Raw genomic sequence first — 26,123 nt, 5'->3', positions numbered from 1 at the left:
GCTTTCTGGCTACTGTCCTCTATAGATATAACTCTTTCTTGATCACTGAACATCTCCTTTGTCTATCACCTCACGGAAACACTGACCAAGTAGCTGCCAGGGTGGTGCTGATGGGAGAAAACCAATACCTTTATTGTCTCCTAAATTCTGAATGGAACTCATTTCAAGAACCATTGTCATGACAATGTCAACAGTGAATTTATTGCCACATTTTTACATTATTGGAATTCTGCAATATTTTTTAACACAGCATTCCTACCCTTCATGGTCCATGAAGTATTTCTTTTATTTCTGGGAAGTGGAAAGGCTTTAATCAAAAAGCTCCTGAGGGGAGAGTTGAAAGAAGCACCTGATTGATTATTTTACTAAGACCCCAGTTTATGTTTTTCATTTATTTCTCAGGTTTAATCAGAACTCTTCCTTCCAAGCTTTGGGTTGATATTAGAAGATGGAAGTCAAAACTCCATCACAATGATGGAAAAGGAAAATGACCGATATTGAAGGAGTTGTGGGGAAATGAGGATACAAAGGCATTGTTGGAGAAGTTGTGAACTGATCCAACCATTCTGGAGAGCAATTTGAAACTATGCCCAAAGGGCTATAAAATTGTGCATACCTTCTGATCAGCAATATCACTATAAAGTCTGCATCCCAAGGAGATCAAAGAAAAAGGCAAAGGACATATAGGTACAAAAATATGTATAGCAGCTCTTTTCATGGTGGCAGAGTTGGAAATTGAGGTGATGTCCATCAGTTGGGAAATGGCTGAACAAGTAGGGGCATATGATTTTGGTGGAATACTATTGTGCTATAAGAAATGACAAGGAGATGCTTTCAGAAAAACCTGGGAAGACAAATAAACTGATGCAAAGAAAAGTAAGCAGAACCAGGAGAACATTCTACACAATAGCAAAATTGTTCAGTGATTGACTGTGAATGATTTACTTATTCTCAGTAATACAATGATCCAAGACACTTCTAAAGGACTCAAAAATGCTATCCACCTCCAGAGAAAGAGCTGATGGAATCTGAATGAAGATCAAAGCATATTTTTTTTTCCTTTATTTACTTTTCTTGGGTTTTTTTGGTCTGTTTTCTTTTGCAAAATAGCTAAGATGGAAATATGGTTTTTATAACTTCATATAAATAATCTATATTAAACTTCTTGCCTTCTCAGGGGAGGGACAGGAAGGAGAAAGAATTTGGGATTAAAAATATTTTTAGAAATTAAAGTTACAAAAATGTTATATGTAATTGATAAAAAGAAAAAGAAATTTAAAAAATTAATTCTATCATATTTTAATATGCCCATGTTAACATTATGGTAATAATGGGGCAGCAAGGCTCAATGGAATGAGAGCTAGAGTTGAAAAGATGGAAACCTGGATTCTAATCCTAAATTTGATACTTAAAATCTGAATGTTTCTTTTCTTGTTGTTTTTCTTTTCTTTTCTCTTCTTTCTTCCCTTCCTTTCCCTTCCCTTTCCCTTTCACCTCCTCTCCTTTCTTCTTCTCCCCTCCCCTTCCCTTCCTTCCCCTCTCCTCCCCTTTCTTTCTAAAACAGTGACTTTATACTCAATATATCTACAATAATTTCTTCATTGCCTATTATGGGTCAGGTACAGTACTAGCATCTAGGGCCAAGCCAAAGACTGCTAGGTCATATGAGAAGCTGAAGGTCTGTTGGTAAGTGCACTCCTGCTAGTGGGAGGCCTCCTCCATTCTTCCCATCTTTGTCTATTTCCTGCTCCTATACATCTTGATAGAGAATGGGATGAAGAGCCTAAAAACCTGAAGTTTTTCCATCCTCCATCTGACTACTGGGCAAACTGACTTTGAGAAGTGTCATCTCTTTAGCCCCCTATTTTAATTTCTTTTTGATATTTGAAACTGTCCATATCACAAATAATTAAGAGATATGCACATTTTCAATAACCCCGAGGTTTGATCTTATGCTCAGAAAACTTGTAAGGAGTAATTTAAAAAAACATAAAATAGGGGGCAGTTAGGTGATACAGTGGCTAAAGCACTGACCCTGGATTCAGGAGGGCCCGAGTTCAAATCCGACCTCAGACATTTGACACTTACTAGCTGTGTGACCCTGGGCAAGTCACTTAATCCTCATTGCCCTGCAAAAACAAAACAAAACAAAACAGTACAATCGAGGTTTTAGAAAACAGATATGCATTACTGATGGAGCTTTAAATTGATACAACAACCCTGGGAGGCAACTTGTAACTATGACAATGAAGAGATGAAAATGTCCATAATTTGTGAACCATAATTTTGATGAAAATGTCCATAATTGGAGATGCACTGCTAAGCATGGAAACCAAGGAAGTCAATGTCACCAAAATGTTTCCAGTTGCATTTTTCATGGCATCAAAGAACTGGAAGTGAATGAAGGAATGAGTAAACAAATTGTAGAATATGAATGTAAATGATTATTGCTGAATTATAAGAAATCATGAACAAGATGAAATAGAGAGGATTGAAAGGACTTACATGAACTGATGTAGAGTGAAGTAAGCAGAAACAGGAAAATGAAATACACAATGGCTATAATAACAATAATAGCAATCACGTAGTTCTTTAAGGTTTTTAAAACACATTACAAATATTAACTCATTTATCCTCACAACTTTGGAGGGAGGTCCCATTATTCCCATTTTACAAACAGACAACACAGGAATTGCAAACAGTAATAACCATACAACAACTGGATCTGAGTACTTTGAAATCATACAGTGTTACAGGTGACACATTCCTTTCCTCCATTGCCCTGAAAAGCTCAGGTTCCATGACTGAAGAACATTACATATAATGTCAGAATCTTTTCTATCTGCTGACTGTTTTTTGAATTTTTTCTCTCTCTGCTTTTAAAAGAAATTCTTTCAAGCAGCCTCTGGAAAAGGATGAGGGGAATTCATTTGGAAACCTGGGTAATGGAAAAACTAAATATTTTCAAAAAAAATTTATTTTTAAAAAGCACAGTTTTTTTAATCTCTATTTCAAATCTACTTACTGGGAAACATTTAGGGACATTGGGGAAAAAGGTAGAACAACTGAAAATGAAGGAGTAATAAATTATTGAATGTTTGTGGACCATTTTGCCTGTACGAACTGACTGAAGGTTAGGAGTCACACATTAATAAAAAAAAATGGTTAATTAATTTCAGAATTTCTGAGAGAGAGAAAGATAGGACAGACAGAAACACAGAGAAAACAATGCAAATGAACATAAATATAGTAAACTCAAGCTAATTAGAAGTAGGAATACACTGAAATTTGAGGTTATAACATTCTAGAATTATAACCAAGTAACAAAGTCTTCATTTGAGCCCATTATTATGTGTTTAATTACTACCCAGAAATTTTGTTCCATATAGTCTTATTTAACTGCCCCCATTCCCTGAATGTAGACTTTCCTCCTTTACTTTTTATTAAGAACTATGAAATTTTTAAAAGATAAAAGCATAAAGTTTCCTGTCTGTATTGGGTCCTTTCTCCATAATATTCTGCCTTTCTAAAGAAAGCCAAATTTAAAAGCTATCCAGGACAGATTAAGTTTCATTATTGTTGTTTGCCTGAAAAATGTATTTATTCTTACAAAATGCTGGTCAGGTTGACTGAGAGAGTCCTTAAATAGGTTATTCTCTTTATTTCTCATTCTCAGCAATGCCTAGGAGATGCTAGTTCACACGCGGATATTAGGGATCAGGAAGGCGCGAATCTTACATGATGTCATTGCTGGTTAACTTTCCCTCCCCTCGCCCCCCATTGAGACAAAGTATTTGGCTTTTGTCTTGTATAGCATGTGATTTTTTTAAAAGGACGTGGTAAGATTCTGTCTCCTTTGGCCACTGGCCACACCAGGCATCAAGGCCAATTGGCATGTACAGCAGTTGATGCCATCTTGCTGTCTTTCCCACTGTCCTGCTTCCTTTTCCCTACGTCTCTTGGCACTCAGCCCATTCTCAGATATTCGCCCCCATTCAAAGGAGTTAGCTGAAAAGGAAAGGAGTTGGAACTTTGGCATACTTTCTCTTAGGAAGCTGCCAACCCCTGGCCTGTTTCCATAGGCGTGTCTAGGGCATGATCTGGGCTTGTCTAGATGAGCCAGTGACTCTGCTTACCCTCTGGACAGACACTAATGTCTGTCTGCCCACTTGCAAGGGTGAATTAGATACCTTCAGGGGAGTGAGCACCTTTCCAACCCAAGACCTCCAAGACACTTGGTTAATACTAGGGGAAATAAGTCGAAGCACAACAAATATAAGAGGGAGAAGCAGTTAGTAGTCAACTCAATAAGCATTTATTGGTCTCCCGTACATGTAGGGCACTGTCTTGTGTACTGTGGCTACAAAACCTAAAAGGACAGACAGTCCCTAGCCTCAAGGCCCTGATGGGGAGCAGGGGAAGGTGGGGAAGGGTTGCAGCATCTACAAAGAGAAGTAGGTACAAGATGATTTGAGGGGGAAAGGAACCTTAACACCCAGGAGAATCAAGAAAGGTTGGCCTAGGAAGCTTGGAAACTTGAAGTAGAGGCAGAACTGAGGACGGAGAGAGAGAGCGTGCTAGGTCTGAGGGAAGAGATCATACCAAGAACAGAAGTGAAAGATGAGGTTCATATAACAGGAAGTGAGTCACTTGAGGAGAGTCACAGTCACACTCACTCCTTGATACCTTTCACATTACTTCCACGGTACAGTGGTATTCCATGATACCATGGACTTGGGGTCAGAGGCTCTGTATTCGAAACCTGACTCTTCTTACTAACTGGGTGACCTGGATCAAGTCACCTTATTATCTTCTCTGTATTGGATTCTCATCTATAAAAATGAGGGTGGTCAGACTAGATGAACGCTAAGGTCTCTTTTAGCTAAAAAGCTAAGATCCCATGATCCTATATTGCTGAAAGCTGTAATGCAATCTGTGGAAAAATCCACTATGACACTCCTTTGAGTCTGCCCACAAGATAGAAAGGCAGAACCCAAGGAATGTCAGGAACTAACCCAGCATCCAACTGCCTCAGAAGTGCCAGTGTGGCTGTTTATGTGGAGGTAGGGTTTAATGAAGAGGGCAGCTAGGTGTTGCAGTAGATTGCCTTGGACTTAGTAGTTCAAATCCAGCCCCAGACACTTGACACTTAATAGGCTCTGTGACCCTGGGCAAGTCACTTAACCCTCATTGCCCCACAAAAAAAAGAGTTAACAGACCCTCTAAAAACTACACACACACACACACACACACACACACACACACACACACACACACACAGGTGGCCAGTGCACAAATCTCTGCTTTGTCCATCTATCCCAACTGCTTTACTCATGGGAGAAAAGATAGAGTATAAAAGAAAGCTGTATATGTGAAAAAATTGAAGTGTTGACCATTTTAAAACACCAGTAGGGGATGTCAGTTTCCCCATTAGGTATAGCTAAAATATCATTTTGTAATCCAGTGAGAAATATTTTGCAAAAAATAGAAATGTGGCTAGAATGAAATCTAGCATCTCCCAATTACCAGCCATGCGGGCCACAAGATCCCTCACAGATGCACTTTCATTGTTCTTTTTTCTTATTTTTCTCCCTGATTCTCACAAAATAAAAGTCCTTCCCAAACATCAACTGAGAGTAGACAATAATGATTACGTGTTGCTCAGGGCTGTTTAGTTAGTAACAAATGCTTGTGCCTCAGGAAAAGTGACATCATCTTTTGAAAGGGAAGCATTTACACTGGGGAAAAAGACTCCTTTCCAACAAGAAGTTAACCCACAAGAGGCAGAAAAGCCAAATAGGACAAAAGGAGAGAGGCCCCTTGGCTCCAGAAATGGCATTCTGAGCATCCATTAATATTATGCTCGAATTCATCGTCCCAATTAGCCTCCCCTAACCAACCCATTGTAAGTCATTCAGGCCCTGATCTTGGTTCATGGCACTTTTGTAGCCAACAGGAAGGAGAGAGTCATAGTAGGGACCAGTTGTAGGGGGCTAGAACACAGTGGACACATGTGATGATGTTTCAGAAGCACAAGGGTAATCCCTATAAAGTTCCCTCTGACTCTAACCCTACTCACCAAATCATTCTTGCTTTCTCTCATGGCTTGGTCAAACCTTAGAGGTGGAAGAAAGAGGTGGCCCTTCTCCTCACAAAGGAGTCCTTCAACTCTCACCTACTGATGCCAACTCCTCTTGTTTCGGACAGTCTCCCACAGACCGTCTCCCTCTCTCATCCATTTGCAATTGCTTTGTACCCACTGATTCCTCCAATAAAGCTTATAAAATATCTTCAGCACCTAACCCAGGGCCTGACATATGACAGATGTTTAATAAAGCCACATGTGTCTACACACATACATTTATACATGTCCATACAACTTCATAGAAAATAAGACTCCCTTGGGTCTAGGTTTGCATCAGCCTCTTATCACTAGCTTTGTGACCACCAACAAGCTCTCTGCCTCAGCTTCTAATGTATAACATGAGGCAAAAGCTCACCATCTATCTACTTGATGGAATTGTTTTGAAGAAAATGTTTCCCGGTCCTTAGACAGGGAAAGGGAAGCAGAAGAAAATGAACATTTATATAGGACCTTACAATTATAATAACATTTGACCTGTAAGGAAGGTGCTATAATTATACCCCTTTTAAAGTTGAAACAAACAAAGGTTAAGTGACTGGAAGTGCCTGGGGCTTCCCAGCTACTAACTGCCTGAGGCCAGATGGGGGCTTGTCTTCCTGACTCCCAGTCCCACTCTATCCACTGTGCCACCTGGTTGTCTTAGGCTGCTATATTAAGGTCAATTATTTGTTATTATTTTTATGCATGCCTCCATAGAGACCCAGATGTGTACAGAAAGACTCCAACATAAACTGCCTCATGCACCTGTGGATAAGTTCATGCTTTCCCACTCATCTGTAGTGTACCTTTTTGACAATAACATTTTCTTTAGGCATCCAGGCTAGCACTCTTATTTTTATTTTTATTTTATTTTATTTTTTTTTGGTGAGGCAGTTGGGGTTAAGTGACTTGTCCAGGGTCACACAGCTAGTAAGTTTCAAGGGTCTGAGGCTGGATTTGAACTCAGGTCCTCCTGAATCCAGGGCTGGTGCTCTATCCACTGCACCACTTAGCTGCCCCCCAGGCTAGCACTCTTATAGAATTCAGTGGTTAACTCCATCTTTGTTTCTCCAAGAGCAGCTTCACCAGCAAGGGAATCTTGGGTGGATTCCTCAGTCTGGCAAAGCGTGGCACAGGAGACTTTTTAGATGACCATGCCCTCCAAGCCACACAGACACACACATACATGCACACACGTACACATGTCCAATGCCCTTTTTTTTCCAGAGAGATAAAGTCACACAGGAAGTGACAAGCCAAGGTTCTCTGCCTTCCATTCTCCTATCTACTATAACATACGCATACAAGTCCTTTTCTATTTTCTTTGCCTGTATTTTGTATTAAAGAGTCCTTAAAAAATAGAAAATCTCATATGTTAGAAAATCGTAGCAGATCTGAATCTAATTTCTGAGACTGAAAATGTAATCACCTGGGGGCATTTGGATTTTTAAAGAGAAAAAAGTCACAGATATTGTTTACAATTAATTGTTTACGATTCATTCCTGGGAGGGCTTGAGCTTAGAATAAAGTTATGAGCAGTGCTCATGTTGTAAACCCCAGCACCAAGGAATTAGAATGCAAGAGGAACAGTTTGGGTAGAATCAGCACGGGATTGCTTCCTATTCCTCTCTAGACAGAAACCCAAGAGGGAAAACCCAGATTTTCCTGGGATTGGTTGTTAACTCCCCTCAGGCTGTTTTCTGGTTTTTATTACTAAAACTAGGGAGCACAGTTCTTTGGCTGAATTCAAACTAAGCAGAATTCAAGGGACAACCTGGGCCAGGCACTAGGCTAGACTGGGAAGGCAAAAAAGAAGGGAACAATGCCTGTGTTCCAAGAACATGCATTGTACTGTAGGGAAGGAGCAAGTGCACAAGTTATCAATAAATCCAACACACACACACACACACACACACACACACACACAATCTGAACTTACAAGATCTTACATTGAGAGCAGGTCAACTTGTGCAACTCCTTCACGGATTGACAGATGAAGAAATTGAGGTCTAGAAAGGTTAATTCAATGCAGAATCAAGTCAACAACCATTTATTAAGAACTTGCTGTGTACCAGTCATCATGCTAAGCGCCGGGACTACAAATACAGGCAAAAAGCAAAAGGTCTTTACTCTCAAACAGCTTACAATTTAATAGAGGGAGATAATTCTTAAAATAAAAGGGAATCTGAAAGAGGTGGGGGTGGGGAGAGGAGAACCACATCGGGAAACAAGGCTGGTCTGGGACTTTCCTTAAAGTGAAGGTTCTGGACAGAACTGGGCCCCAAGGGGAGAGGGAGAAGGCAGAGGAAGCAAGGCGGTGAAGCCCAGAGGAATTCAGAAGCTACATAGTCCAGCACTCTGTCTGTTTTACAAATGAGGAGACTGAAGGCCAGGGAGTGTAAGGGAATCACCCGAGGTCACACATGTACAGAGTACATATAGGTGGGATCTGCACCTCTGTTTTCAGCTCCAGAGATGATGCCACTCCACTGACGGCATGACAGCCTCCCCCCGCTCCCCCTTCTCTTTTTCTTGGATATTCTGAGGAGCAGGATGTCAAAAAGGGCTCTAGTACTGCGCCGGCCTAATTCCTGGCAATGCAGAGAATATTGTACATTGCGGTTGGGTTAAGGAGCCCCAGGTGAGGAAAGTACCATTGCAGGTCAGGGCCCGCTCTATGACTAAGAGTCAGAGAGAGTTAGTTCCCTGAGGCCAAGAAAGACTCAGTGACTTTCCCAGGACCTCACAAACAGGCTAGACTCAGATGCAGATACCCCTGACCCCCAGGTTAGGTGTCCATCCACCCTAGCACACTGGCACTGAGGCTTTATGTTGAGCCTCTAAAAAAAAAAAAAAAAACAGAACCTAAAAATACATCTCCGTGCTATGGCTGAGATCACCAGAAATCTCACGGAATGTGTGCAACTTCCTGCTTCTTATGAAACAAAAGGGCTTCCTGATGGTGTCTTATGTACAGGCGATCAGTCACACACACAATGCGCCGGCTTTCCACGTCTGAGGGTAAAGTGAAAAGAGAAGGCCTGGGCAAATTATCCCAATCTCGAGAGGCCTTTTACCTAGGGAATCTACCGACTCAGAGCACAGGAATCCCACCTCCTTCTATCCAAAGGCTAAAGCGGGAGAGGGGCCACTAGAAAAACTAGGGCCTGGCGCCATGACTGAGCAAGTGAAGATTAAAACAAAGACTGCAGCCCACTCCTCGGGCGCCTTCACCTCGGCCTTGTCTCCAGTGAAGGGATCTTAGCAGCCCAGCTCTCAGTGCAGTCCCTAGCACAGTGGGTATGCTTAATGAAGGCCAGCAGTGTTGGATTAATACTTCAAGGTCCCGCTCAAATACCAACTTATATATAGTATGTGTATGTGTATGTGTATGTATGTGTGTATATATATGTATGCGTTGTTTATATGTATGTGTGTACATATGTATAGGCATATACATATGTTTATGTGTGTTGTGTAGGTATGTGCATGTGCATCTATAGGTGTATGTGTATGTATACGTATATGTATCTGTATCTGTACATGTTAATATTTATCAATTGCCTTTGAGGTGCTGGAAAGCTTGTTAGGCACTGAAGACTGTAGCACCCAAGTGAACCCCCCCAGCCAGGTGGCACGGTGGGCAGCTGGGTAATGTCGTGGATAGGACACGAGGCCTGAAGTCATCTTTCTCTGCTCAAATCTGACCTCAGACACTTAATAACTATGTGACCCTGGGCAAACCCTGCTTGCCTTAGTTTCCTTATCTGTAAAAGGAGCTGGAGAAGGGCATGGCAAACCACTCTAATATCTTTGCCAAGAATACTCCAAAGGAGGTCATGAAGAGTCATATGGGACTGAGACAACTGAACAAGAACCCATTCCCCTCAACCTCTTTCCAATTATTTTTGCTGTATTCTCTCCCCCCAATGAGAATATAAGCTACTTGGGGAAAGGACTCCAGAGTCTTTCTTTGTACTTGTGCGTATGTCTCCAGGGCACACAAAAAGCACTTTGTAAATGCTGGCTTCCTCTGACTGACCCTGGTTGTGGTACATGTCTCCTCTTTCCTACTACAGCAAGATCGTCGAAGAGATTCTCTCTAGGAGAGGTAAAAAACATTCCTTAAGCGTCGATTATGTAACAGCAGACAATGAAAGGCAAAAATAGACTGTGCCCTGAAGGAGCTCACAACATAATGGGAGAAAAATGGGAAATTGATGGGCCAATGAGCTATCAAAGGGATGAAGTGGCAAGGGTGCCCGCGTGGCCTATTGTGCTGGTGGTAGTGGTTTCCCTTGGATGACATCATGATGTTGGGGTCAAGGGACAGTGAGTCCAAATGTGGCTGATCACAGCAGTATGGGCTGGATCACAGGTTGGGCCCAAACTACCCATAGGAGGAGATCATCTCAGAGGGAAAGCACCAGCATGAAGGACCTCTAAACAGGCTGGGATTTTACTTAGTTCTTAATGGAAGCCAGAGAGGGCAGTGAGAAGAAATGAGGAGGGAAAGGATTCAGGGTTTGAATTCTTTCAGACCGTGGGATGTTGTTGAGGATTTCCTGTAGCTACCATTCAGGCTAATTGGGATCTGAGAAGCCCCCTCCCATCTTGTGATTCAGGGCATTATTCATCTTGATGTCCCCCAATCTGTCCCCCAAGTTTGGACCATCACCTAGAGACCAGACAATACACACTTATGAAATATTTTGGGGATGGATAATCCTAGGCCCAGAGAAATCTGTACTAACAATAAATGAGAAATATGAACAAAGGAATTGGCTCCTTGCATCCAGTTGTTTACAATCTAGTTAAAAGGGATTGGGGGTGAGGGAGAGAAGCACATCCGCACCACCCTGAACTACTTAAAGAAAAATGACAAAGTCAAGGGTAGATAACAAGTAGGAGAAGTTACAGAATTAATGATATTCACCAAGTATTAAAAGGACATAGATTAAAAGTAAGAGAAACAGCTAGTGACTCAGTGGATATAGAGTGTGCTGGACCTGGAATCAGGAAGGGCTGAGTTCAAATCTGGCCCCAGATGCAAACTAGCTGTGTGACCATGGGTAAGTCATTTAACTTCCATCCACCTCGATTTCCTCATCTGCTAGGTCAGGATAATAACAGCACCACCTACCTTACATGGTTGTTGTGAGAATTAAATGAAATCAAATTGAAAAGCCCTTTGCAAACCTTAAAATTCTACACCAGTGTTAGTTATTATTGTTAGGGCTAATTAGGGAAGGCTCCTGAGAGGTGGAAAAATTTGAGTTAAATCTTAAAGTCAATCACAACTGTGGGTTGGCAGAGAATATTGGGGGAGGGTATTAAGGCTGGTTCAGAAGACATTTTAGGAGAGTGGATGGGGGAATGGATATGGAACCAAGAAGATCTGGGTTTGGGATCTGCCTTAGACATTTCTTAGCTGTGTGAACCTGGATAAGTCACTTGGCACAGAATTGGTAGAAATGTTCTTGGTGTAGACTTCTCGGATACATGAACATCAGGGATACATATTTAGTTAAGTGTGATTTGAACAGCTAGAAGAACTTCTGCTTTGCTCCTTCCTAAACTTCCTTACTCTAGGTCACTAAAAGTGAAACTAAGAATGAGAGAAAAACATTAACTTTACTGGCTTATCCAGAGAGAAAACGAAAGAATAGTAATAAAAGGCTGATGACTTATTTTTTTTAAGATCCAGGACAACTTGATGACTTGTGCTTTTTTCCAGAATGAAATTAACTTTGTTTCTAAATTTAGGAAGATTTTGCCAAGGCATGAAGTCTCACCTATACAGCCAAAGTTACAAACCATATTACATAAATGAAATTTCCATAAGTCAGAGTGAACACAGGGAGTGTGGGAGAGGAGGAAGAACTCTGGCTTGGATTGAAGAGGATTTGGGTTCAAATCCTGATTCTTTTATTGTCCACTCTTGGATCACTAATTATTTCTGGGCCTTGGTTGCCTTATCTGTATGGGACAGGAATCTATGAAGTTTCTTGGTGAATTTTTAAAAATAGAAATTGACATTTCCCCCTATTCATTTTTTTTTCAATCTTCTTCACATAAGTTTAATATTCAGGCCTGTCCAGATGAATTTGCATGTGTTTTCCTAAACTGTGGGCTCATCCACCCAACTGCATTGGCAAGACAGGACCCAGGACTGACTGTAGAGATTCTACTCCTTCCTTGAGAAACAACAAAAAATGATGTCGCCTTCTCATTTCCTATCTTCAGGATGAAGCACAGGCAATCAGTCCCACCTTCTGCAAGAAGCCTAACCCAGCCCCCCTTAATTCAAATGCATTTCTTCTGTGGATCTTGTATAGAGCCTCTTGGTGCCTAGCTATTTCCATACTCTCTGTCATTATTAGATTGCGAGCTCCTTGAGAGCAGAGACTGACTGCTGCCTTTCTTTCTTTCTCCACCATTTAGCAAAGAGGCTGGCACATAGAACATGATTCATAAATTCTTATTGACTGACTCATGGCTTTTGTTTACTTTACATTTTTGACTCAAATGCCTTCTCTTTTGTAATGTTGAGGTTACCCGATTGGCAAAGGGAACCTTTGCATTCACTTTCCAATACATTTGGTGTTTGTTTTTCTGCTTATTTTTAAGGGAAATGTTAGAAACAAAAATACTCATTTTAAATCTTAGTGAACACACAGAATAAACATCTCAGGACTTAGTATATTTATTGGATCTTTTTTTTTTTTTTTTGCTGGGCAATGGGGGTTAAGTGACTTGCCCAGGGTCACACAGCTAATAAGTATCAAGTGTCTGAGGCCGCATTTGAACTCAGGTCCTCCTGAATCCAGGGCCGGTTCTTTATCCACTGTGCCACCTAGCCGCCCTTCACCCCCCCCCCCCCCCGGACTTAGTATATTTAAACCAAATCACAATTTGTTCTTATTGTTCAGTGGTTTTCGGTCACCTTTGGCTCTTTATAATCCCATCTGGGTGTTGGTTTTTTGTTTTGTTTTGTTTTGTTTTTGGCAAAGATATGGGGTTGGTTTGTATTTCCTTCTCCAGTTTGTTTTATAGATGAGGAAACTGAGGCAAACGGTGAAATGATTTGCCCAGGGTCACACAGCTTGTAAATGTCTGAGACCAGACTTGTCCTAAATCCAAGACCAGCACTCTATTCACCATGCCACCTAGCTGCCCCCAAAGAACAATTAATTCACAGTTAATGAATCTGTTGCATTTTTATTTTAAATAACCATATACAACTTTTCTACTATTACCACAGAGATGACAACTATGAGTGTGGAATTTTATACATAGCTATACATATATACATACCTATATATGGATATCTATGTGTATACAGGGATATATGTTTATGTATAGAAATAGGCATAAGTACACACATATATACATTTTATGTATATATATATAAACACACATATGGGCACATGGACATGTGCTATATATACATATATATGAGTGTATTTATGTCTCTGTATGTGTATGTTAACACATAAACATAGATGGACTCAGAGTCTGTATTAGTTTATTTTCCTGAATTGCTTTTTTCCCTTAAAAAAAGAACTTTGTTAAAAGGGAAAGCTCACTGAATATGGTGTCAGTAGAGATTTATTCAGAAATTAATAAATGTTTATTAAAAACAAAACAAAATTGAGAAAATAAATGTGTCCAATGCAATTATTCTTTGCAGTAGAGTGGCTGTGTGACTTACCACAAGTACTAGCTCAAGTTACATTTTTAATTCAAAAACTTAAATACTCAGATCTATTAAAGGACAACCCCTTTCCTGTAGTCTTATTGGACATCTTCCTTAAAACAAATTAACCTGAATGTTCTGTCTTCCCAAGTACATATGCTATAAAAACAAGATAGAAAGATTTTTGGCTAAGATACCTGTTTTACTTATTTGAAGAAAAGGCATTAACATGATTGTAACACAAAGATATGATACACCAGCCTCTTCTTTAGAACTCTCTGCTACAGGGTCAGCCAGAAGTTATAAATATTTAATGACTTTTTTTGCTTTTAATTTATAATACCATAGTATCATATACAGTATATTCAGAAAACAAATTTATATTACAAATGAAAAATCAAATCTTTTAAATGGCAAAAATAAAGAAAAAATAATTTTCAAAGTTCTTAAAACATCAGACCCCTTTGAGACTTTTGGATCACCCTATATTAATAGCAAATTGAATATCCAAATTGAATGCCAATGGCTCTGCTATTCAACACTATTTTGATTGAGAGCATTTTCAATCCAGAGTCTATTCCTACACCTCATTTTTACAGATCTTATGAGTTTTCTTTCCTAGGTAAGATGACGACTTAAGTGCATACATATGTACATAATATATATGTATGTGTATATAATATATAATGTGATATATGTGTGTGTGTATGTGTGTGTGTGTGCACGCAAGCATATGTTTAGGGGGAAGAGAGAGGGAGGGGGAAAGAAGAAGAAAAAGAGGAGAGTGGGAGGTAGAGAGAGAAAGGGACTATAGAAATAGATAAATATATATACATATATAGTTATGTATATTACATGTAGTATTATTATAGCCATACATACATATACTATATTTATATATGTGTGTGTAAATTAATCATAAGGGAAAAATCTAAATTTAGTTTCCACATAATTCTTCCTCTTTGTTCTAAGTGAGGAGGTGGGGGAAAGGTTAAAATATGGTCAAAGACATTTGCGTTGCTAGATGAGGTCAACCATATCTCCCGAGACAAGGATAAATCATCACATTAGAGTGCTTGAAAATCACATTATTACAACTTTGGCGGGAAATACTTGATGACTGTTTCACATTGGCTCTTAATGGCGCCTCAGAATGCTTGAGTTAAACCTTGTCTCTCTAATTCTCACAACTTTCTCCTATTTAACAGTATCTATGAATTAAAATGAACATATGTAAGCTAGTTTTTAATCCCAAACATCTCCAAGTGATGAGCAGCCTAATATCTAACTTAATCATAGACAGTAGTTTCTATGGGAAAAACCAGCCTCTTGCCCCATGTGAAATCCACAAAAAGACAAATGGGTGTCACAATTCTTCCTGCTCTTCTCATAACAGCTAAGATGGTCTTTTCAGTCATCCTTGGATCATGGAGAACCCCAGAAGTAGTCAGTAGTGAAACATCAAAGTTTTCCACAAATAAAACTTTCAAAAAGAAAAAAAAAGCCCTATTGCTCATAAGCTGGAAGATTCACAAAATTCACAACTAAGAAATCTTTTTTAAAACCTGATCTAGGAAGCAAAGAGTAGACTAAATTGCAATAGGCAGTCTGTTAACTTTCTGAACAATACATTTGCTGATTTGGGATTGCAATTGCTTTGGGTCACAGCTTACTTTTTTATAGCAGACTTTCTCTGTAACCGTCTAATATATAACTATCAGCATATACTAACATATATCTATATTTATACAAACACATGCAAGGGTGGGTATAACTGCTGTGCATAGAAGACTATTAAAATGCATAGCAGGTCCTTAAAATATTTGCTTTTAGAATGAACAACTTGATAATTTAAAAAGCAATTTTAGAATATAATTCTTCATTTTTAATAAAAGAAAATAAAGCTTTTATTAAACACATTATCTAAGTTCAATCAAAATTTATTCAATGTAATTAGCAAATATTAGAAGAATATTGATATAGAAATTGAGAGCCTCACACCACTGTAAGTTTAACTCTAAAATTCTGACAGCTTAAGCTGTGAAATTTTCTCTAAAATTTGCATCTCAAGATGTTAAAAAACTAAATGATTGACTTTCCTCCTACCTAAAGTCAAACAGTAGCCAATTATGTGAATGTACACTGCAACCAACAATAATGAAATCAAGATACTGGTGACCTACTTGATTTTCCATTCTATGTTCTATGCCAGCACAAACATTAGTTACCATTTGAAAAAATTAAAGAAAAAAGGATGTATCTCTAACTGAAGCCAATGATTGAAAGCAGAATGCACACTTTTTGCAAAAACCACAAATTTAATCTCACCAAAAATCATCATGTTAAATATTAACCCTTGGTACACTCTTCATTTAGTCACAAAACTTTGAAGGGCTCATATTTGTCATCTTTTACTATTTCTCAATTGAAGTATGGCTGAACTCAGACTAGTCAAATTTTTGAGCTAATAGCTCAAAATTTCACAACCACTCAATGCCATTTTTTTACTGTTACCAGCAGTAATAAACTTATTTTTATAAAAGTACAGAAAAATTAGAAATATTCATTCTCATTAAGATTACAGAATACCAAAAAATTTAGAAGTCTATACAAATAGCCCTTTTTAAAAAAACAAATACTGTTAAATTTAATCTTTACATTAATTACATCAAACTCTACAAACAGAATGCAAGATTTCATATACAACCAATTAAAAAAACATACTGAAGAGTTTATATTTGTTAGACTGAATTCATAAGAAAAAAGGAACTGGTTTCTTGCTTCAGTTTTCCTCTGATATGTTCAATCATTATATGAAAATGAAAATTGATAATTAAGTGGCATTGCTCAAAGAAACAAATTTTGAAGGGGGCAATTTTAGAAAACTATGTCAATGAAAAAAAAAGATGAAGATCTATTAGCAAGTCACTGAAAACTAAACATTCATTTTTATTGCCCAATTTATTGAAGAGCTCTTTTCTACTGACAGATATAAGGAAGTCAACTTCAGTTGAGCCTTTAATCTAATTTAGAGTCCAGAGACAGGACCCTAGAGAACACTGGTGTAATGCTTGCACCATCTTTAATTCTTAAACATCGGTGGCTATTGGAAACATGCTTAAGGGCAGGAAAAAAGGAATGCTAAAAGATAATGATTTCCCTTATAATGTCACTTCTCTCTCCTAAGAAACATATTTGGTAAGGTCCCAAAATATTGTGATAATAAGAAAACAGAAAAAGTGAAAGCTGAATTTGTTCCGATGTCTATGTTTTTACTTATAAAAATAAAGTCAATGATAGATTAGCAGAAAAAAATAGTAAATACTCAGAAACCTGCTGAATGAAGGCATCTGTCTGTTTGATCTTGAGCATACAAAAATGAGGAGAAAACCAAAGTATTATCTAATAGTAGTAGTAATAGGAGGAAACTAGAAGATATTCAAAAAGTCCTTTCAAAACTAAAAACTTTTCTCAGTTTTATGAAAATGTGTTTTTGTGATTACCATGAAAATAATCAGAAAACAAACTTAGAGCTTGGAATTTTCTAGTCTTTATTTTTTTTTAATAAAACAAAATGTGAGGTCTATGGGCATTCAACACGTTTTCATGAAAAACAATGACTGCCCTCTCCCCAAGCAGTTCCACCTCCTCCCCATAAGTCAGCCAACAGTGGAACTGTTGTGACATAAATACCAATTTGTTAGATTTTTTTAAAAAAGAAATTTTCCTTCTTACCTGTTTGCCTTTGTTGGACTTTAAGTTGTAAAGCTGCCTAGTTTGATAATTTTACCAGCGCCCAAAAGAGATGTGTTCAGTTCAGTACACTCTCAGCTAATTACCACAGTCTCTTCCTTCTCCCCTCCCCCCTCCTAGTAGATGATGATGGTCTAACGAAAGAGGAAGCAGTGAAAGACCAGAATAATTACGCTTTTCAAATTGTATAGAGAACATGAAATTAACTACTCACAGCTTAAAATAGTAACCACGGCAACAGGCGGTGGTTTGCATGTATATATGATATTTTTTAGTCAGTGATTAAAATGAAACATTTGGTAGAGAAATACTACTTCTCTTAAAGATATATCCCCCACATGACAGTCACCATGCCTCCAAAGGAAAGGTGATGAGCTCACCTAGAGTGGAACCAACACGCTTTAAAATTGACTATTGTTAAGTATTCATGGTATGACCTAAATGTTAATCTGAGAGTGAACATCTGTTTGAGAGGGGGGGGTTGGGAGGCGAGGAAGGCTTTGCTAAACTCTGTTTTTTCTTGGAATCTGGGTAGTGGTTTCTCATCACCAGGTCTTCTGTTTCCTTCCTCCAGAATAGCCGCCTGGTACTCAAAGATAGAGAATGGCAGAACTGCTACTTTTTCTTATCTAGAGTTATCTCTACCCCAGCTCCAGAGGCAAGATCACCAATCAGGTGCCAGTCCTAGAGATGAAGGACTTTTTTTTTTTTCAGAGAGGCAAACTTAGGCTCTCATTAGTTAAGCTCCCGCCACATTATACAGCAGCTGGAGGGACTGAAAAATGAAATAAATGATGTCCCCATGACCCTGAGATCCTCTCTCATACCAGTGTTGAGCAGACAGTTACTGTGACAGGGCAAGTGGAAGAAAACACTCAGATTACTCCCTCCCTAATGAGCTACCCAGAGAGCTGAAGTCAGTGGGTGGCAGGCGTGTGCATGTGTGTGCACATGGGTGTGTATGTATGAATGCATGTGGATACACATGGGCAGGAGGCTTGGCTTTCCAGAGGAGCTGAGAAGGAAGGTGATCACTGTCGGCACTCAGGAACCATGCAAACCTCAACCCTCTTAAAAATGTTGTGTTTGTGCCTCGAAGAAAGTGCCAAGTTCCCAGGACATCAATGTATCTAGCCCACTGAGTGTTCACACAATAATATATTTTGTAACAAGTTCTCCCTGACCCCTTTCGAATATGTAAAACTGATTTTTTTTAATCCAAGTGTGTGTCAACTTATCTATTTCCTCTTTCTGAACAGGTGGTCTGTGGTATACTACAATAATAAAATTATTTCAGCTTTTCCTTCCACTGAGGTTCATCTACATGCTCTCTCATTCTCCTGTTTTCCAAAATTCCTTATATGAATATGCCTTCTTAACATAGAATGTTACCCTTTCTATTTTTCTTGTTCCTTACATAGGGCTCTCTATCCAGAGTCAAATTCCAGTGATACTTTAGTCAGTGTTTCAATATGAAATCTCATTTACTTACTTGTATCAGGACCCCAAGTTCATCTTCTCACCCAAACTTTGTGAATCTGTGTTTAGAAAATGGAGAACAGGGGCAGCTAGGTGGTGCAGTGGATAAAGCACCGGCTCAGGATTCAGGAGGACCTGAGTTCAAATATGACCTCAGACACTTGACACTTACTAGCTGTGTGACCCTGGGCAAGTCTCTTAAACCTCATTGCCCTGCCCCCCCCCCAAAAGAAAGAAAATAGAGGCCAATAGTTTTACTACTGGCACATTTCTGAGGTTTTGTTCCTCTTTAAACATCTGGTTTTCTTAATTGCTTTCTTTTCTTGACTTTTAATGTGTCTTTAATTATATGCTATAGAACTTTGCTAGGGTTCAAAATCAAGGACACTGGCCTAAAGTAGAATGTCACCTGTTTTGGAAAATCAGTACAACACATATCCTTTTCCAGTTCTGTGAGCTGTTGGTCACTTTCCTCTCCAAGGTTTTATTGACACTGCTCTCTTCTTATCCTTGTCCTACATGTCTGATTTGTGGATCCCCCTCCAGATTCTTAAGACCTGCTCCTTGGTCTCTATATCTTCAGCCTCTGTCCACTCCAGTCCATCAGCAGTGAGTATTGTAGTGTGGGTCTGACTATATCACTCCTCGACTCAAGAAACTCTACTAGCTTCCTAGTAACTCCAATAGCAAATGTAAAATTCTCTCTTGGGCTTTTACAGCTCATAACAATGTCCTACCCCTCTAGCCTCACTACACTAATCTTCTTTTCATTTAGCACCATTGACCATCTTCGGTTCCTCAACAAGGACTCTTCCCAAATCTATTCATATACATGACAATCACCCCTGCCTAGAATGCTCTCTCTTCCCATATTTGCCTTCTAATTGGCTACCATCACAACTGTGCTTAAATCCTACCTTCTGCAGAAAAACTTTTCTTATTTCCTCCATCCCTACACCCCATGGCTAACATCTTCCTCTTTGAAATTACCTTTCATTAACACTTTATATATCTTACACGTAGAACTTTTTTTGACATGTCTCCCCCAGTGCCAGACTTACAATCAACTGATTAATCAACTCAGAATCTGAACACCTTGAAGGCAGGGAATAATTTTTGCTTTTCTTTGTATCCCAAGAATTTAGTACTGTGCCTGATAACCAATGGACAGCCACTAGTTCTCTTGGTACCCAAGGATACAGTTGATCAGAGATGGACACCTGGGTGTTTTCGTACTATCACCCAAATTACCTTGATTCATAAGGCCTTCAGGAAGTGCAGACCAAAGATATTCAACTTTTCCAGGAATCAGAAGCAGAATCAAGGGGTGAGCAACTCTGCTTCTTTCCATTTTCTGTTACATTATCCCATCTCCCCTGAGCTATGGCTTTTTCTTTTTCCTAATATAATTGTAACCCCCCTTGTCATCATCCATGACTTTCCTCCAGACTCTCTGCTAATATGGAGCATTTGGTGCTCCAGAGAATCTCCTCTTGGGTCACAGGCATGTGTTTCCATTTATGGGCATTCCGTGGACATCCACATTCTCTGTAGACAATGTGACCCCTCTCTGTCTTATCACAAATCTCTTAGTGTCCTCAGAACTTAATTCGTGACACTTTCTCATCCCTCCTATATTGTGTTTCCATTTAAGCGCCAAGAAGACATCCTATTGTTTTTCTGATGCCTTTAATATAAAGAAAAAGTATAACAGAAGTTTTGATGAAATCAGGACTTTTGTGCTTTCAGGGTTCCCTGGATCTACCAACCTAGTAAACCTGTCAAGAAAGGAAAGGAAATTCATTGGACATGAGTATTTTTAAGAAACTGGGATAGTTCCTGGTGATGCCACCATCAATTCCAAATGCCCCCTAAGTGTCTGTTTTGAAAGATACACTAGAGTGACTCCTGAAACAAGTCCATTCATTCTTTTTCTGGCTTCTAGTTTATTTTTTCCTAATGTACCTGATTCCTTAACGATCACAGCCCTGAGATCACATTTACAAATTATTTCTTCATCCTGGTTTTTTATTTACCCTGCCCTAGGAGACCTGGAAGAGGCTTCTAGAAAGTTCAATAAAGTGCTGGATCGGGAATCAGGAGGAGCTGAGATCAAATCCAGCCTCAGATTCTTAACTAACTCTGTGACCCTGGGCTAGCCACTTAATCTCTGGCTGCCTCAGTTTCCTTATCTATAGAATAGAGATAATATCAGCACACACCTCCCAGAATTGTTGGGAAGACAAGAGGAGATAGTTTTAAAGTACTTTGCAAGATTTTAAGAATTATATAAATGCTTATTATTATTTAATTCATTAACATATGACTGAGCCCTTCCACTGACTGTAACTTTAATTCCCTCCCTGGCATGGGTGCCCAGGCCTTTGGCAGTTTGAAGGATGCTCTTCTTCCTGAAGAAATGGAAGCAAAAGACAAGATTTTTCTTCCTTCTGTCATCAGTCAACATTAAAGAATTAACTCCAGCCCTTAGCTCAGCACCTGGCACAGAGGAAGCAGGTGCTTAAGACATGCTTGTTCAGTGACTCCCTGATCCAAGAACTGGCCATTGCTTTTTTTTGGGGGGGGGGCAATTGGGGTTAAGTGACTTGCCCAGGGTCACACAGCTAGTAAGTGTTTAAGCATCTGAGGCCGGATTTGAACTCAGGTCCTTCTGAATCCAGGGCCGGTGCTCTATCCACTGTGCCACCTAGCTGCCCCTGGCCATTGCTTTTGACTGAGCTTGAGCATCTCCAAAAAGTGCTTACTGATATTTAGCCTATTTCAGCAAGTATAATTTATACCAGGCTTTTTCCTTCTTGACACTATGCTCTGACATTTGTGGTGCAGTGGACAAAGCTCTGGACTGAGTTCAAATCAAGGATCAGATAATTCCAGCTGTGTGACCCTGGGCAAGTAACTTAACCAATTTGCTTCAGTTTCCTCAAATACAAAATAGGGATGATGACTTATAAAACGCTTAGCACAGTGCCTGGCATGGAGTAGGCGCTAAATGTTTCTTTCCTTCCTGAATAATTGCTTCCTCTAAAATCTGAGAGATGAAATTGCCCTCAAGAGAAGTAATAAAAAAATTATCAAATTCTTTGTTTTCAGCAGAATTAGACTTCCAGGAGATATCAAGCTAAATCAACATTCGATCACTACTAAATCTTTCCCAGATGCCATTTTTTTTACTTTTGTTTTTGTTTTTGGCAAGGCAATGAAGGTTAAGTGACTTGCCCAGGGTCACACAGCTAGTGTCAAGTGTCTGAGGCTGGATTTGAACTCAGGTACTCCTGAATCCAGGGCTAGTGCTTTATCCACTGTGCCACCTAGCTGCCCCCCAGATGCCACTTTTAATCTGTAAAAGAAAAGCTTTGAATATACTCTTCTTCTACTTAGATAACCTACTATATATTTACTAAACAGGAATGATATCATGGTGGGAATCTCCCTGTTCTTTTGTAGTAGTTCAAGATTTTCACAGACGGTGTTCTGGAAGAAATAAGAGCATAGGATATAGATAAGCAACAGGAAAGCCAAAGCTAGTAATCAGAACCGTTCATCGACTGAAGAAGTTTCTCAGCGGGGACCCTGAGTTTCTAGGGCACTGGGATTAGACAGCAGAATTAAGATTCATCCATAGTCACTGTTGCTCAGGTAAGAGGTAAAGGTGCTGTGTATATGTACATAAGCTAGAAATAGCCTTGTAACCATGTGGAAGAACCATGTCACCTATTAACCACCATTCTGTTCTGCCTGGGAAAGCTAAGGGAGATCTATCTGAATGAAGGAATGGACAAAGAAATGGATGGATGGGTGAGTGGATAAATGGGGGAATGGAGGAATGAAGAAATGAAGGAATGAAAAAGCATTTATTAAGTGCCTGCTCTATGCCAAATACCATGCTAAATGCTAGGGATAAAAAAAAAGACTAGGTAGAATGTCACTGCTCTCAGGGAGCTCATTATCTAATTTAGGGAGATAACACATTAAAGCAATCTGATCAGAAGATTTTCCTATCACTGGCTTGAGGGGATGGGTGTTGTGTTGGCTTCTCTTTGAAATTTTATTATGATAAGACCCAGATAAGATGCTCAGAGAAGAGGCAAATGTACCTAGTTAGGGATCAGTCATCTGTCCACTTACAGATCTGAATGAATGAAATTAATAATCCAGTTTATACAAAGAACCCCAGAAAAACAACATTCCAATCCACAGTCCTGGATTTCTCAGTGAACAGAGCCAACACACTATTCCTGTGATATAAACAGGAATGGGAAGATTCTGAAGATTCTATGGGAGCCATACTAATTCCCATGATATGCAAAAGGGCAGGACATTTAACACTAGGGGTGCTGAGAGTCCCTCAATTCATAGGATCCTGCATAGCTCTCTCACTGGCCACCAAGTTTAATACTGATTCTCTGTTAGACAATGTGGAGTAAAGTGGCTAAATCAGAACTTTGCTTTATGCATTAGATGTGGTTATTGTACTGATGCTGTTGACTTGAGAAAGAGCATTACCACCTGATTAAGACTCTTTTTAGATATGTGGTTTTCCAACTTCTCTTCTTCCCACCTGACCTGCATTTGAGAATCACCAAGCCATCATCCAGGAATCATAGAGATTCTTTATCTCAGATGGTTTTTAAAAAGTGTCATTCATGCCCCTCATTTCTAGATATTACAATCCCCTTTAGTGTCCAGATCTGTTAAATGAGAGGGTGAAATTCAATGACTTCTAAGGTCCCTTCCAGCTATAAATCTATGATCCCATGATCCTTTTTCCCACCACCCACCTACTTAGTTACAAAGAAAAAAATTATTAAGCAAAACCAAATGATACAGCAAACACCTCTGACAGCATCCCACATCCATAGTCCATTACCTCTCTAAGAAAAAGAGGGAGCTTCACTTCACCTCCTCTTTCTGGGGCGAGGATTGGTAACACTGTCACAACACAGTGTTCAAATCTTTTTGTATCACCTTTCTTATTTATATTGGCACAGTAATTATGTGTGTATCTTCCCTGCTTCTGCTTATTTACTGGCCAGCAGTTCATCCAATTCTTCAGAATAATTCATATTTGTCATTTCTTTTGGTACAATAATATACCATTCCCCCATGCCAAGAACCTCCTCCCTCTTCATCTTTACCTCTTGGAGATTCATTCATTCATTCATTCATTCATTCATTCATTCATTCATTCATTCATTCATTCATTCATTCCTGGCTCTGATGACCTCCCTCAGGTATCAACTAAAGTTCCACCTTCTGAAAGAAGTCTTTCCCCATTCTTAATCTCAATTTTCCTTCTGAAATTATGCTCAATTTATATATATATATATATATATATATATCTGTGTATGTCTTGTTTGTGAATAGTTTTTATTTTTAATTTTTTTGCATGTTGCCTCCCTTCTTATTACTGTGAACTCTTTGGGAGCAAAGCCTGATTTTTGCTCTGTTTTATGCCGTATGACTTGTTCTCTATATTAGGAGATCTTGAAGTTGTATATTGATTTTTTTTTCCTAAACTTCCTTCAATTTCAAGACTTCTGGACCAGATTAGTAGGTATTACACCAAGGCCATTCTTTTACTTCTTTGCAAGGTGCACCATTGCTTGCCAGGATACTCTCACATGAGCACCATAGGTTTGAGTCCAGAAAACATGCTTCTCTTTAACATGTCATCACAACCAGCTGTTCATCTCCCATATACTCCTTTCCCTTTGATATTCACTATCACTGCCTACAAAAAAATGAAAGGATTTGCCTGGATACTTTCTACCCTTTGTTTTTCTACCTAAAATTTCAGTATCTCAGAGATAAAACTCTGTATCAAGATACAGTCTGGATCTCTCCTTTTTTTTTTTTTTTTTTTGGCAGGGCAATGAGGGTTAAGTGACTTGCCCAGGGTCACACAGCTAGTAAGTGTAAAGTATCTGAGGCCAGATTTGAACTCAGGTCCTCCTGAATCCAGGGCCAGTGCTTTATCCACTGCACCACCTAGCTGCCCCCAGTCTGGATCTCTTCTGACTATTTTTCATTTCCCCATGGATTATTGGAAGTGTTTAGGAATCATTATGCTTGATGAGCTGGAACCTGATGGATTTTGGCAGACTCTCTTTCATACCTTAGAGAGATACTAAATTAGATGGTGTGCTGCCTGATTGGCGAGATCACTTCTATTGCTACTCTTGCACATCTTAGTAAGGGATCCCCAAACATGATACATCTCTTACTCAGCAGTACAGTAACTGGATCCTTACCAAGGACTAGTCTAATTTCTGTAAATCTGCTTTAGTTTTCTACAAATTGTAGGTTTGTGCAGCATTTTCAGACCACCTAGAACTATGTTCCACTAAGATAGCCCTGGATCCATCGACTGGCTCCGAAGGAGCCAAGTTTTTTTTCCATATTTGCCATACTGTGTTCACAGCCTTTCACTCTGCACCCTCCTGTTTGGAATTTCCCTCCTCACCTTCAGAATGCATCATTTCAGCTTCCTTTCTGTAGTCTTTCTCCTATATTAGGCTACAGGCTTAGCAAGGAATCATATAATTTCAGAATTCCCAATCATGGTCCCAGTTATGGCCTTCCTAAATGGTGGTACTCAGATTTCAATACAATCTTCCAGAAGTGGTCTGACCAGGGGAAAATATGGACTATCCCCGCCCTCTCTCTCTCTCTCTCGCTCGCTCGCTCTCTCTCTCGCTCGCTCGCTCTCTCTCTCCCTGCTTCTGCTTATCACTGAGCTTCCTTGACCACTAGATCCCTTTCATAACTCAGGGAGCTTGCAGTCCACTCAAACCCAGCAGAGTCATTGTTCAGACAATCTATTCACTTATGCCTCCACCCATCACCTTGTTTTTGTGAAACTTATTTTCTGAACCCAAATGTTAAGACTCCCTACGATTTTTTTCCTATTTCCTACACTAGAGAAAGCATAGAATCCTGTCCATATTTGCATATATCCTTCATGAAATGCTAATCTACTTATGGTTGCCATCCCATTAAAATATACTCAGATTTTAAAGTTACATTATTTTAGATTAGGGAGATATA

General features: G+C 39.3%; 1 protein-coding gene across 2 annotated transcripts in view; it reads right to left on the bottom strand.

Moving 5' to 3' along the window:
- Positions 1 to 17,640, bottom strand: part of MBNL1 (muscleblind like splicing regulator 1) — a 262,086-nt gene extending 244,446 nt beyond the window's left edge. The window contains exon 1 of one of the 2 annotated variants that reach the window (XM_043994584.1): positions 17,559 to 17,640. The gene's annotated coding sequence lies outside the window, so the exon portion shown is untranslated. The remainder of the gene's footprint in view (positions 1 to 17,558) is intronic. The other variant, XM_043994564.1, reaches the window with a different exon arrangement.
- Between the last annotated feature and the right edge of the window lie 8,483 nt (positions 17,641 to 26,123).

Source organism: Dromiciops gliroides, chromosome 3 (assembly GCF_019393635.1).
Source record: "Dromiciops gliroides isolate mDroGli1 chromosome 3, mDroGli1.pri, whole genome shotgun sequence".
Lineage (NCBI taxonomy): Eukaryota > Metazoa > Chordata > Mammalia > Microbiotheria > Microbiotheriidae > Dromiciops > Dromiciops gliroides.
The sequence above is the reverse complement of the archived record's forward strand: the minus strand, read 5'-3'. Positions and strand labels throughout refer to the sequence as shown.